Below are 12,744 nucleotides of genomic sequence, written 5' to 3'. Positions count from 1 at the left end.
ACAGAGGATGTACAAGTGCAGAACAATGTGTATTACCAACTGTGAAATGTGCAATACAAACGATGATACAAACGAAATGTGCAATATTTATAAAAGAAAACGTGCAATATAAAATAGACGGTACTGTTTTTTTTCTCCTTCATACATGATTATATTGATGTATTTTCTCTTGCTTGAATATCAATATGCTTTTTTTGAATGGTAATAAATCTCTGCATGTCTAAAATATTCAACATCACTTTTATTAGTTTTGCTGCACTTTTCATTTACTGTACATGATGCTCCTGTTTCTGTCATGGCCTCATTGGCCGTAATGTTGCTATTATAAGAACACTTATCTAACTTCGAGTGGCAGAAATATGTTAGTAATGGCATATCAGTTTACTCAGGGATTTAAGGATTTGTTTATGTATATTGATAGTTTCTTCAACCACGTTTAGTCTGTAACCCATTTTATTATAGCACCGTGATCACTGGAATAAATCCGGACCATATTACACACAATATACTATGTTGGTAGACATAAATAACAACTGAGTGTACCCACGCTGTGCCAGCTGTGTGTAAATTACGCATATTGGAGTCGTCTGAGCCTGTGCCACTGCCAAAAACTCACAAAGACTCTTACTTCCTCGAAAACTAAAGTCACTTGTATCCACTCCTCTCCAATAACATCTTCTACCACTCAAGGGACGACATTGTGACTCATCAATTATAGATATACGGCTGAGTGATTGAATTATCAGTGTGATTTTCACTTCCCCAGAATATCATTGTTTCTTATGTCCAGATCTTCAGAATACCTAAAGATGAAATAATATCTTCTTTGTTGGTTCTCAGAGGAAAAACACAAGGTGTTGGGGGAGGAGCAGCAGACTGGAGACGATGACATCAAGGTGATGAGAGATGGACCATAAGAAAATGCCATGGAATGTCATAAAAATGTCATAGTATGGTTTGACATAGAATAATAATAAAGATAGTATGGTGTCAATAAAAATAAGTGTATTGACAAAAATAATAATATAGCATGTCACCAAAAAAAAGGAAATGCAATTGTATTGTCATTGAAAATGTCATAATATATTATGCCACAAAAATATCACAGTATGTTTCTTCAAAAAAATAAATAATAAAAAGACCAAAGTACAATAAGTAATTAAAAAACATAGAGAAATGTCCTGGTATGGAATGCCAAAAAACACGTCATCAGTACAGTTCTCATAAAACGTCATAAGATAAGGTAAGATAAGATAATCCTTTATTAGTCATAGTATCGTATGCCATTGTGTGCCACAATAATGCCATAAAACAATGTCATAAAAATAAATAAATAATGTAGTTTGTCACAAAAAATACCATGAAAATTGTCCCAAATATGCTATAAAAATGTTTCAAAAAGATATTTCCTAACCAAAAACAACAACATGTGTTGAGGTATTTTTAGAATGACAGGCAACTCCCAAACATTATGCTGGCTCCTTGAATTGCCACTCAGTCGAGCTTGTTGTAGTAGTTCTTATATACGCTGTGGTAGACATAGAAGAAGTTGTCGTTGAAGTAGTATTTTGACATACTATACTGTGACTTCTTTGACTTACTGTATAACAACATATTGTGGACAAACTCTTGTCTTGTTTTGTTTTTTCTTTTCTTTAAGTGGGGAAACCAGCAAACACATTTGGTATGTTTTGTTGAACTGTACTGTTGTGTAGTAAATCCAGAATCGGATAACAAAGTATCTAACAAATGGTGACAAAAGAGAAAAATAAGAGGGAGTCGAGAAAAGTAAAGAAATCAGTGCGACATTGTTTCAGCACACGACTAGCTGTGTTGTTGTGACCTTTTTCTGACTTTTTCAACATATTTATCATGACTTTTTTATGACTTATTTCGACATGCTATACTATGACTTTTTTCATGACTTTTTCAACAAACTATACAGACTTTTTTATGACTTTTCAGACATGCTATACTATGACTTTTTTCGAAATTTTTTCTGACTTTTTAGTGAATTTTCTGACATACTTTATTATTACTTTTTTATTACTTATTTCGACACACTATACTATGACTTTTTTATGACTTTTTTCAACAAGCTATACCATGATGTTTTGTATTTTAATGTTTTATTTTGACATACTATGCTGTTTTTTTTATGACTTTTTTGACATGCTGTACCATTATGTTTTTCTTACACACTATACTATGACATTTTCCAACGTGTTATACTGAGACTTTATGACTTATTTTGACATACTATACTATGACTTTTCTTGACATGGTATTCCATAACTTTTTTGGTGACTTTTTCAACATGCTATTGTTACAACCCGGCTCAAAGGCTGTAACATAAAGCGAGACAAGACAAGTGTAAAAATAAGGAATACACATGTATTTAAGGAATACAAAACAAATAAGCAGCCGGGTCAGCCAAAGAAGAAGCAGCCAGCTGAAGAAGATGACGGGCGATCCATGTTCAGATGGTGTGTCCATATAGCTGTCACCACACCAGGCTCAGGTGAGGCTCGTCAGCTGCCGATCAACATCCTGAAAGACAGAAAACAGGACACAGAGCCCGAGTGAAAGAGAGAGGTCGTCACACTATACTATTAGACTTACTTCGACATACTATACTATGAATTTTCGCGTCATACTATATAATTACGTTTTTTATGACTTTTTTGACATACTACATACTACGACTGTTTTGGAAATACTATACTATGACTTCTTTTGACTTACTATTCAATGACTTTTTGATACATTTTTCGATATATTATACTATGACTTTTTTCGACATACTATACTAAGACTTTTCATGACATATTTCGACAGACTATACAATTCATTTTATATGACTTATTTTAACATACTATAATATGCCTTTTTTTCTACATGCTATCTTATGAATTGTTTTGCCATACTATACTATGATTTTCTCAACATGCTATATATTATAGCCTATAGACTACTATATAGTGAATAGTAGTCCATAAAAAAGGGTTGGGATTCAACTAATGATTATGGTCATCATTGATCAATCTCTCATTTATTTTCTAGATAAATAGTTTTGTCCATAAAATGTCAAGAAATAGTCAAAAATGTCCATCGCAGTTTCTTAAAGGTCAAAGGGGATTTCATTAAATGCCTATTTTGTCAGTCCAAAACCCCAAGATATTCAGTTTAATATCATATAAAACAGATGGAAGCAGGACATCTCCATATTTGAGTGGCTCAAAACATTCTCATTTGCATAAAAAATGACTTCAAAGATGACTTGATTGCAGCTCTAAAAAGTCATAACAACAAATTCATAGTATGCCATTAACAAATTCAACTCACATCCACAAAACTTTAAGGAATCATTTAACAATTGTGCGAAAATAACCACATACTTTAATAGTTCTTCAAGATTTTCTATTGTCTTGATTTTCTCTCCATACAAATCATTCATATAACATCTTACACAAAGAAGATACAAAAATATACACATCCAAATGATTTCTTTAAACTTTTATTAAATTTACACTGGATCACAACAAGCAAGAAATGAAAGGAACCGATGCACTCAACAAAGACAAATATTACAGTTTCTATTCCATGTGGAAGTCTACAGTATACAGTTTATAGACTTCAACATCAAGCGATTGTTGGGGCATTTTCCAACTCTTGGAAAAACATAAAGCTCAGAAATAAAATCAGTAAAAAAGAAAGATTTTCAATTTAAAAGGTTAGGAGTCAATAGGAGCTTTGAAGAGCTTGTTGAATATATCCACAAATTCAATTCAGTTCCCTTTTGGATTCATTTTGGATGAATCCAGCAGCTGTGGTAAGTTCTGTCTCTTATTACAATAATTCAGAGTTCATTTGACACTTGTTTATCTACTGGTAGGGAGGATATATCGTTGCAGTACTAAGAACAAATGCCATTCCTAATTTAGAAGGTAAACTAGTTAGTTAAGTTTTCATAGTTTTGTTTTAGCCAGCGACAGTTACAAACTGAACTACTGCACTGACCCAGGTACTTGCATTGTGAATAAGGAGTAGGAGTAGTTAATACTAATCACTTTTACCTTAATGGTGGTTGGTGGGAACTATTGGCTGAGAGGTCAGAGAGAAAGTCAGTGGCTCAATCCAAGAACATGACATGGATGTGGAACTCCTCACAGCTGTCAGTATATCTGTTGTCATGAATGTGAAAAAGATCAATGATGAACAGAATTAACAATTTCTTATTTTTGAAAACGCGTCATCATACTCTGACGGTCAACCCGACATGGGGTTTTTAAGACCTCTGAGTTCAAACAGAAGAATACGCTGAACAAAAAGAAGAACTCTGTCGTCGTTTGGTCTGGAACACTCCTCTGAGGAGAAAAGAAGAGAAAGAGGCCAATTTGATGCCAATTTGCATCACATTCACATACACGTGTGCTTACTAATACTACAACAACGACTACTACAATAGGGCCTCTAAATGTTGACATAGAGCCAGCATGTGATTGAGGACCGCACAGGAAGTGCATTATCATTTGACATTTTTATGGCATACTATACTATGCATTTGTATTACTTCTAGCCAATGTGGCTAGTGTATATAGCATAGCAGAGACAAGCACGAACAATGCTATTTGCTATGGTTATTTGTTTCTAGAGGTGTAACAATACACGTATTCGTATTAAACCGTTCGGTACGAGCCTTACGAACCGAACAATACGTTTGAATAATACTAGTAGTGCATTCGGAAAATGCAGAAGCTTAAATTGTGGGAAATCTAATGTTTTCGATGGACTGCGCTCACGTAGGAGACAACGGGCTGTGTGACCTCTGAACCCGGAACAATAACAAAAAAACAGCTGAGGCTGCGGCACCGCGCGTGTCTTCGGTGAGGCTAAGCTAGTTTAGCTTAGCGGGGAAACAACAGCCCGAACGATTCAATTGTCCGGACAATAACCCCGCGCATGACGGGATGCTTCATAATTAACGGACAATAGTCCAAATCAATGTAATTAACACAATGACAAGAACAAACTCACAAGAACCACTCACATATATTTTTATGACAACAAAGCAACAAATCAATCCAGCAACACTGCAGCGCTAGAGCACGAGCCATTCATGTTATTCATAAAAACGACATGATAGACAAGCACGTAGCTTGTGTGTGTCCTGTCGTGTAGCTGCCTTGGTTAGCATAGCGTAGCTCCAAACAGCTCCAAACACCAAGAGCTCAGTTGCAAATGAAACGCATTCTTAGCCATAAAATGTGCAACGCTTCTCCGCCGCTGTCAGCCAGAAATACCCTTCGTACAAATCCTTTTCCATGCTGGGTCAGTATGCTAGCTGTGGGGTAGACCGACCCTTTGACCAGTTCTTCTGGAAATGTCCTTCTCCAGAAATCCGTTTCTCCTCCTTCAGCCATTGAGTGTTAAAAAAACACAGCTAGGTAAAAAAAAAAAAGAATCTACACCAAGCAAAACGCTAAAAATGTCATAACTTCTTACATATGTTTCAACCGGAACTCTTACTAAACACTAAGATCTGCTAGCTAGCTTTCTGTTTGACAAAAGTCAGGCTGGCCCACTGACCAATCACGGCGCACGTTAATGCAGACGTACTTAGCAGGCTACCTGGGTAGCAGTGGCACGTCAAAGAATACGCCCAACATGTCGAACTAAAGATCTGATTGGTTGAAGACTATGACAATCAACAATATCGTCCCCATTCACTTAAACTGCAAAGAATCTCTAGCGGGCATCGGGCCTCTCTCCTTACATAGAGAAATAGAGGCTGAATCTGAATTTGTGAAAAATTATAAAATAGCTATAACTTTTATAGCTTTGTGATTCTGTTTAGGCCAGCAGAGAAGGCTTAGCTGGCCCTGACGGCCCACCACTGTGTAATTGAGACCTGCGTTTAAAAAAAAGGAAAGTAAAAGGGACTGAGTCTGAAAAAGGCTTTAATTTAAGTTTAACGGTATCATACTATGGTATTTTTATAACATTTACATGGCATACTATATTATATTTTATGGCATATACTGTTAATTTTTAAGACATACTATAATGTGAACATTTTTAAGGGATATTTTTAATACATTTTGAAGACACTATATTATGACTTTTTTTATGACATACTATTCTTACTGAAACAATAATCAAAGTCAAAGTACAAAGAAAATATTTTGTTATATATTTAGTTACCTTACGCTTGAATTCGTCGACCATCCTCTGCTGGTCTTAAGTCCCAAACGCACTGAAAGCGATAAATGATGTGCCTCAATTGGTGCTCCTATGGCACGCTGCATGCATCAGATTAAAAACGCCAACACCACAGAACCAGCAGTATCAATCAAACTTCAACTAAAGTGTATTTAAGCATGTTTATGCATGAGTGTATGTATGATCTACGTTCTATGCGTTCATGTGTATTGTGATGCTGGAAAGTGGATTGTGTGATGCAGCGGCTTGGAGCCCAAGACAAATCTCCCTGGGGGACAATAAAGTATATCTTATCTAATTTTACTACAAAATGATACGGCAGCATTTTTGTATATTACAGATAACAACCCATATCACCTTATCTTTAAATTAGTGATATATGAAAAAAGTTTAACGAGTTAATTTGAAATTGGTGTCACACAATACGTTAGAATGGACGACGTATCATCCTGTTGGAGTTCTTGAGACCACAAAAACACTCCGTCCACTGCAGAAAGAAAGCTTTGGTTGCTGTATCTTCATTTGACGCTTTAAAATTGAGATCGGAGCACAGGCTTCAAAGCAGTTTGAAGGGCGCGATAACGCTTTCGGGGAATTAAAACAATATGTGTACTTCAAAACGCGCTTATCAGACGCTTTCAGTGCGTTTGGGTCTTTAGATCTCGTCTCGGTGGCGACTGATGAGCCCCCCTTGTGATTCTCCAGCTGCTCCTCCTGCATTTTCTGGAGGACAGAAACATCAAAAAAACATTACAGACACACAATCATTGAAATATAAAAATCATGCTATTTGAGTGTTCAAGTTTCCAGCTGTGTACAGAAGATAATGTTATTCAGACTCACCTCTCCTCACTTACTGTAGATGTCCTCGTCTTCATGCATTCTGCTGTTCCTCCCCCAACTCTTTGTGTCCCAACAAAGAAGACAAATGAGCTCCTTAATGGGCTTTAATTCCCGCTTCAGACCATATCCTATAATTCCATGTATTTTCAAGGGGTTCATAACAAAGCTTAATAGGCCACTGAATTTAAAATATTTTTGGCACACTTTCAATACTCAGCAAGAGGAAACACAGAGCAGGGAAGAAACATATCCTAACTCAGAGCCTGAGCAGGGAGACGTTCTCTCAGTTGGCCTGTAGAACGTTCCTCTTCTTCCCTGATGGGGCCGCACATCTACAAGAGTGTGACAAATAAAAGCACCTGAAAAGTGTGTTTTTTTAGGAAACACTAAATTGCCTATTTTCGTAACATTGAGATCAGACATCTGCTGTTTCCAACTATGCCCCTCCTAGATACCGTGGTGGAATAATTCAATCAATCAGCCATTAATCTATGAATAATTAGTCATGAAATATGTTGTCCCACCAGTTGTCGAAGATCTTATTGGAGAGGAGTGGATGTGACTTTGTTTTGATTTTTAGTCTTTGCAGTGTTTCCCATTAATTAACTAGACGGTGGCGGCTCGCCAATGTTCATTTTGTGCGAACAGTTTCAGAATAAATATTTGTACACTTCTCAACGGGTGGGCTGGCTGGCTCTGTCTGGGCAGCAGTGAGCAGTGGCCGTCTCTAGTTTGGCTCGGGAAGTGAAAGTGTTTATCATTTCATCATTTACCAGAGCACAGTGTTACAAGTCAAAGTCCTGCATTCCAAACGTTTCTTCAGTAAAAGTTCAAAAAGGTATACTGGCATCAAAATATACTCCCATGGTTTCTGTGTGGATAATGTGAATCTAAGTGACTTTGCCGTCTCTGATCACAAGGCCGTGCTTTTCCAGGTTCCACTCCTCTCTCCTGATCACAACAAACCCCCCCCCCCCCCCCCCCCCCCAACGATGGTTCGCTCCCGCCCCCCTAAATACACTCTCTGGTCCTCACTTCTGCCACGCTTTTACTGAGTCGTGCACAACTTTTAATACCAATGAACAACTTGTCCGCTCCGTGGAGGAGCTTGTCAGTACGTTGAAACATTTTAGATTCCATAGCTCCATTCAGATGTAAGAAGTTGCATTCCCACTTGTTTTTTAAAAGATGTATTTCAGACGGTTGGTCCAGATATTTTAGCCTTTATTAACGGCTCTCTCTGTCAACTGGTATTTTCCCCTCTAACTTTAAACATGCTACTGCTTACCCACTTTGAATGATCCCTTGGTCTTAAGTAATTCTAGACCCATCTCCAAGCAGCCATTTTTATCAACGTTTTTTTAGAAAAGACTGTTTGGTTTCTTTTATGAATAACAATGAAATCGTTGGTAAATTCAGGCTTTTCACTGACTTTTGATGCTCAGGTGACCGAAGGGGTCTAGATTGGGTCCCCTCCGGTTCACCGTTTTTTAAAGATTCTTTAAGTTTTTTAAGTTACCACATCATATGGCAACATAATACAGAGTTCCATCGCTACGCAGATGATACCCAGTTGTACATCCCGGTTAAGTCTGGCTCCAGCACGGTTTTGTGTATCATGTCCTGCTTTGCCGACATTAGAAATAGGATGTCCAAAAATGTCCTGCAACTAAATGACTCCAAATGAAGTAGTTATAATTACCCCTGCTGACCACAGCACGAGCTGTCTTAATGATCTCTCCTCAAGTCTGGGCGCCTTATCAAATAATGTTCGGCATGACGCCCGCAACCTAGGTGTTATTTTTGACTCGGAACAGATTTTTGATGCTCAGGTGACCAAAGTGGTGCAGATCTGCTTTGCTCAATTATGACAGCTCAGCAAAACCAGGTCTGACTTTTTTAGAAAAGACTGTTTCCACTCAATTGATTTCTTTTATGAATAACAGTGAAATCTTTGACAAATGCAGGCTTTTTCGTTCTCTTCACAGCACTGAGACTGCTCTGGTCACGGTCCCAGCCGACACAGGCCTGTAGTCCATTTGAATCCTTCTTGACCTCAGCTCAGCCTTTGACACAGTGGACCGCGATGTCTTAACCGGCCGTCTGAAGAACTATGTTGGCATCAGGGGTGTGGCGGCGGATTGGTTGATGTCTAATCTGTCGAACGGGTCCTTTTCCGTAAGGCCTGGAGATGCCTCCTCTTCATCTGCTCCCCTCTTCTGTGGTGTCCCTCAGGGGGTCTATTAGGTCCCCTCCTGTTTACATTTACATGTTACTAATAACGACACATCATACGGCAACACAATACAGAGTTTCATCGCTACGCAGATGATACGCTGTTGTACATTCTTGATTAAGTCTGGCTCCAGCACTGTTTCGTGTTTCATGTCCTGCTTTGACGACATTAGAAATTGGATGTCCAAAAATGTCCTGGAACTAAATAACTCCAAATGATGTTGATATAATTATCCCTGCTGGCCCGAACATTAGCTGTCTTAATGATCTTTCCTCAAGTCTGGGCGCCTTATCAAATATTGTTCGGCATGAAGCCCGCAACCTAGATCTTATTTTTGACTCTGAATTTGCTTTTGATGCTCAGGTGACCAAAGTTGTGCAGCTCTGTTTTGCTCAATTGAGACATCTTAGCAAAACCAGGTCCTTCCTGTCAACTACAGACCTGCAGAGAGTCATTTTAAATGGGTTACAGACCAAATGGAGGTTAATCAGCCATTGTAGAAACTGTCAATATATATTCACAATTCTTTGAATCACTGAGTGCTATGCCATCGCTAGAATATTTCCGCCTCCTAAATGAGGAGTTTCTGCTCAACAAGAGCAACAGAATCATGTATGAAGTCTGTACAGTACATTATCACACAGCAGGGGAAACAACCGGCGAAGAGACGACCAATAGCAACACGCACATTAGCCATTTAACTGCAAGCAGCTTTGTTATACTAATGTGTTTCTTAAACTCCACAATCTTGTATTCATTTTACAGGCTTTACGTTGGTTTTCTCTGACAATAACGGAAGGAAAACTATAATAAAACCAACATAAAATGCCATTTTCCTTCTCACAATACTCTGTCATTTCTGGCATGCATCATCCTGGTGAATCTGTCCGCTGGGTCGTTGCACAATGATGCTTTATATCTCAAACTGGTTTATATTTAACCAAAATGACCAGGACATCTCTGCAGAACTATAACTACCTTGTAAAAGAATACCCGGTGTGGAAGATTTACTCGCTTTGGAATTAACTGGTGACATACTGTACTCCTACGTGAGGCAGATGTGTCGTGGGCGCGACCAATGATGACCCATTACACAAGTAACCAGAAAACTGTCTCATATTTGTCTCATATATCGTTATTAACCTGAGGTCAAGTCGATGCAGTCTGAGTTGATCACACCCAGCTCGAACTCGGATGAATATATAATCCATCTTTATTACAAAAATATTATTCGTTGTCTGGCGACATGCTGGAGTTGACCCGCTGAACGCTTTGTGTCTTTACCATGGTCTCTACTGTAACATTAATGTAAAGTAAAGTAATGTCAAATACTTTATTGATCCCCAGGGGGACGTTACAGTTGCTACTGTATAGGAGTAAAAGAGTATGTCAAATGTAAATGATGTACACAATGCTACAATATACAAACACACTATATGGAGAGAAATATAATCAGTGATAAAAAGAAGTATGTACAAACAAATGCAGATGTAGTGTCACAAGTCAATCTGAGCATTCGAGCTGGGTGTGTACCTCTCAGACTTAATAATAAAGATATAACATTAAACTAATATATGAAACCAATAGAAGACCGACAACAATAACTATTTGTAAAAGATGCACTGTATGCTTTTGAAGGTTTATTGAATTTAGCATCGCACTAGATTCCTTGGGGGGAAAAAAACAATTGGATTTCTCCATTGGATTTTGGATTATTGTAGCAAACAAACTCTGTGGCAAACAAACGTTTAATATATTTAAAAGTTTAGTTCAGCAAGAACATCTTCACAAAGTATCACTACTTATGAGTCTTTGGAAACAAAGTTTTCCCAATTCAAACTCCAGTCAATCTTAAAAAAACAACTTCTTACTGACTATTTACGACGTGTTTGACAGTTTACTCACCTGGGAAGCACGAGCGCAGACCTCCACCTACGGGTTAAACAGTAGAACAGCATGTAAACTCTCCATCCAGGGCTCCGGGTCGCTCCTACCGCTCTCAGAAACCTTGTACTCCGGCATGAAATCACATCGAGCCTTTATAAAAACTAATGAATCAAGCAGTTTACGTCTTCTTTCATTACTTATCCATGTATCCGTGTTGAAAGGAGTTGCTGTTGTCATTAGCCGTTAGCTGAAGCCTACCTACAGCTAGATGTATCCCATGATGCATTGGGTGAAGTCAGTCGACGAATCAGAGGCCGTGTTGCTGATCTCAGAGGAGATGCACAATGGAGTGGAAATGGATACAATGTATCTGCCTTTTATTTTGGATAAACCTCCAAAAGTACAACACTGATAGAAAACGGTTTATTTTTGCTCACTTGTATTTGTCACTGTCCTCGGGTCAGTAAGTGTGCAATAAAAGCAGATCTTTGTTATCCACATTACATTGTTACATGACTGTGCGCTCAAATGGATAAATAAAGTTTACTCCCGCATTTGTATTCCAGGAATCTGGACTCTTGTGCCATCTGCTGCTGAAGGAATGTGAAGTGTCACAGGCTCCCTCCTGAACACAGGGCAGGATGAAGACATGGGTTTGGCAGAGGAACAGCTGACTGGCTGCTCCTGACACTGACACCGACTGAAATGGCTGCTTTGTAGGGGGGGGGGGGGGTCTTCATTTAAAGACAAGAAGCTTGTCTTTGAAGTATTTATTCTCTGCGCAGAGAAGCTTCAATCGTCACACAGAATGCAATGCGGCCTGAAGGAGGAAGGAACCGAGTGTTGGTTGTGTACGACTTATAAAGGCCTTGAGCATTGAATGGTTAACCACTGAATGGTCCACTGATTGCATCCACATTCAGCCCCTTATCTAAGCTGACGATATCATGCCCCTGATTGAGACGCACATAAAATATCACTCAACCTGAGAGGACTCTCACTGACCATGTCTGACATTCATTAACCGTACTAAAACAGTGGTGTGACAATAAAAACAGATAGATTAGTCACAGTGGAATTTTACCATCACACCATTGAAGAGTATTAAAGATCACAAATACTTTTACATTTTTTGGCTCTGCCCCTAGCTGCCTTGGTGTGAATCGAGGAAACAGGTGATAGCGGGGCACATGGAGGCAAACTAACGGCCATTCTCATGGGTTGTTTGGCTTTATCGTCGCAATGTCACAGTTGTGTCTTTAATGCCTGCAGAGTCAAGCTGAAACAAAAAGCGGAGAGTTATGCTACTCAGTGCACCGTGACGTATAAAGAGACACAGAAGCCTCCGTTTCATATTTGTTTTTATTCCGGACACACTCGCCAATCTCCGACTGAGTGTCACACTGGTATCACCTTTCTAATTATAACCCTGAGCCTGGATTCTCCAAGAATGGAAGTTCAGCCAGGCCCATCTGTGGCCTAAAATTAGCCCCCTAACCCCCCCAGAAAGGAGCTCTGGTCCCCTCTGTCTGTTAACACATACGCACGCACACACA

This window comes from Pholis gunnellus, assembly GCF_910591455.1.
Source record: "Pholis gunnellus genome assembly, chromosome: 10".
Lineage (NCBI taxonomy): Eukaryota > Metazoa > Chordata > Actinopteri > Perciformes > Pholidae > Pholis > Pholis gunnellus.
This window is presented reverse-complemented; position numbering follows the sequence as displayed.